The sequence below is a fragment of the Trematomus bernacchii genome, unplaced genomic scaffold (assembly GCF_902827165.1).
Source record: "Trematomus bernacchii unplaced genomic scaffold, fTreBer1.1, whole genome shotgun sequence".
Taxonomy (NCBI): Eukaryota; Metazoa; Chordata; class Actinopteri; order Perciformes; family Nototheniidae; genus Trematomus; species Trematomus bernacchii.
In genome coordinates this window covers 437,307-440,307 of record NW_022987710.1, presented here as the reverse complement: position 1 = coordinate 440,307, position 3,001 = coordinate 437,307, and the positions used below count along the sequence as shown (strand labels likewise).

Sequence of the window (3,001 nt, the reverse complement as noted above, 5' to 3'; positions counted from 1 at the left end):
TTTAATATTACTTGACTGGAAGCAGTCAATGCTAAACCTTTAACACTTAAACAGTAAGGTTAACTTGAAACAGAGGTCGTTAATGGTTACCTTATTACACATTGCTAAATTCTTGGCCTAATTGAAACGCTTCAGTCAGAATATTTTTACATTTTTCATAGGGCCTCATATGTCTCACAGGTAAGGTGATTGTCTTGGCATATGCTGTCACAACAGGGTAACAGACACTGTGATGCCCAAAGTCTGCACTGCAGTCATGATTGAATTGGATCACAACTGCAAAGTCCTTTTTCTCTGAGGGAAAAAGTGGGACGTGACCCTGGCCTGTCCACTGCAGAAACGTTGCAGGTGTGATGAGATGTAGGCAATTTTTATCTACATGCCCATGATCTTCAGCTATGAGGAAAATAAACAAAAACTGTTATTATGACAGTTTAAAGTGTAGTTTTCCTTTAGTGCAATTCATAAGTGAATTGTACTGAGGTATTTTAACCACAGAACGTCTGATCCAAAAAACCTAATCAACTTTGTGTAATTCAGGATTCCTACAACATCTTAAACATTAAATTCAAGGACATTTGAATGTTTTTCCAAGCCCAATGCCTTCAAATTCAAAAACCCAACTTTTGTAATTTAAAACACTTACATTTAAATCTTCATTAGAAGTAAATCGAAAATGTTATATCTTCATATAGGAAGTCCTGAATGAAGTTCATCATCTCCAGCTCAACCTGATGCCTGGTAGTCCCTTTGTCACTCAGTTGAGGAAGAATGGATGTCATGACAAACTCTGCATTGACCTATGATGAGAACAAATCCAGATGTAAATGATGTACTCTTTACTTCTTAACTTTAATATCAAATTGTAAAGAATGGTCTCTTTTGTTCTGCTCACTTTTACATCTTCCCCAGAAACAAACAAGGGCTGGCAGATATCTGGGTACTGACTCATCAGTGAAAGGAGCCCATACAGTTGCAAGCCTTCCCTTAGTTGTTCCAACATAGGCTGCAGCCGCAGCACTGCGTGGAGTATGATGGCACTACAAAATTACAAAGTAAATGCAATCCTTAATAAAAGGTACTCATGTAACATATTTTAAGTGTCAAGCATACCGAACAATGGTGTCCTTGTTTTGAATGGAGACAATTCCAGTATAACCACAATTCAATATTTCATCAGATAGGCCTATAATTGAATGTTCAGTCGCCGACTCAACCTGAAAACCGAGAAGTACATCTCTTTACCATATTCAATATTAACCTATGACTATAATTTGAAAATAAATGCTTATTTCTTATTAACCCAGCATTTACATAATATAGAACTCATACCTGGTCAATTAACTCTCTCAGCTGGACATCTGCCACTGAATCACTGTTGAGAACCTTCTGGTTTATACGTCCACTACAGAGGTAACTTAGTCCATGGGCTGAAGAAGGCAGGGGCGGGGCCACCTTGTGCCAAACTAACAGCCAAAATCTCTCCCACTGTCCTATTAACACAGATTGAGCATGAATGCATTTGTTATGTTATATAACATTTATCAAAAATGAACAGTTGGTCCTTACTGTACATGCTTAAAAGTAAACAAACCTGTAGAGGTCACTGTCAAAGTCATTCAGAGAGTACCGTGGGATCCACTGCTGTTGAGGTCCTTCAAAAAAACAACCCTCAATTCCTGCCACCACTTCTACACGAAAGTACAAAGACCATTTACTTTGATAATCAGGATACTATTTTATAAGCAGTATTTTATTAATGTCTAACCCCGTTTAAATACAAAAAAGGATAAGTAGTATATAACAAAGACTAAAAGAAAAAGAATGTCATGAGTCTTTGTTAATCAGCCCTTTAACCAAAGTTTCACAGACATTATCCATAAATCTTGACTATTTTAATTAAGAGTCAAATGTAAGAATGCAAAAATTGTTGTTTTTGTTAACCTGTGAGAAATTCTTTTCGGAGGGCTCCTGTGTCGACTCCTGCCTCCCCAAAGAAGGTCACGTTCAGGGTAGCTGTGGGTGAACTGCCTTTTTGACGCTGCCACTGTAGAAGGCCTCTTTCGAGAATGTTTGTTCGTGAGATTTGTATATTGAAACGTTTCTCTACGTCTACTCTTCCAGAGACTGTGTCCAATACGTCATCAGCACTGCCAAACAAAACTCATAATTAACAGGCGTAAACTACTGATATTGAATAAAAAGCTTTTTTAGAATGAAGATCCAAGCAGAATGAAGAACCCAGTATTTACCTTACGAATTGCCTCTCTATTGTTGTGGCCCATGTCAGTTTTCTCATCCAGACGGACATGTTGATCTCTAAAAAAGTACAAAGGAGATGTATATCGTTAATATAAAACATGTAAAATGAACCTTAATGTACTCACTCTAAAATACCTTTCTCCACACATGCTTGCATGTATTTCTAAAAACTGTGCTGTGAAGCTCTTGAAGCAGATGGGACATGGCACCTTCTGATGGAGGTAACAGTTTAAATAGTAGCAGCTGTATCAAGTTTATATCGGCAATTTTACAATGCAATGCAATACAATTAAGTCCTTTACCTCTTCAAGAGATTTCTCTGTATGGTTTTGCACAGGGTGCACGACCGAAACTATTTCGACCTCACTTGTTTTCTAACAAACAAAAAATATTACCAACACATATGTTATAACTCACTGAAGAAAAAACTATTTAAAGCAAGTTGTACTATTAAAATGCAACATTACATATATTTCATGCCCACATTTACCTCAATATCTTCTTCCGATGATAGACACTCCTCCATACACTCCTGGACATGCAGAGCCAACATTTGCAGAGGAAAATGTAACTTGCATGTTTGGCATTGGACTTTTGGCATATTCTGGAAGCCTACAGCATCCGCGGGCAAAGGTGTTAAGTCGAATTCATTCTGCAGAGGGACAATATACAGGGTGTTCTTCCCTGCCCCTGTGACACTGCGGAGGAGTGTGCCGGTGTATCCGTCCGAGTCAGGCGG

The 3,001-nt window shown here is 38.1% G+C and overlaps 1 long non-coding RNA gene across 1 annotated transcript; it reads right to left on the bottom strand.

Annotated features, from left to right (window-relative positions):
• Positions 1–705: 705 nt before the first annotated feature.
• Positions 706–1,481, bottom strand: LOC117491092. The gene is made up of 3 exons (XR_004556734.1): positions 1,333–1,481; positions 896–1,040; positions 706–800 (listed from the first exon to the last, which is right to left on the bottom strand). It is a non-coding gene; the product is annotated as an uncharacterized LOC117491092 (long non-coding RNA).
• Positions 1,482–3,001: the final 1,520 nt, after the last annotated feature.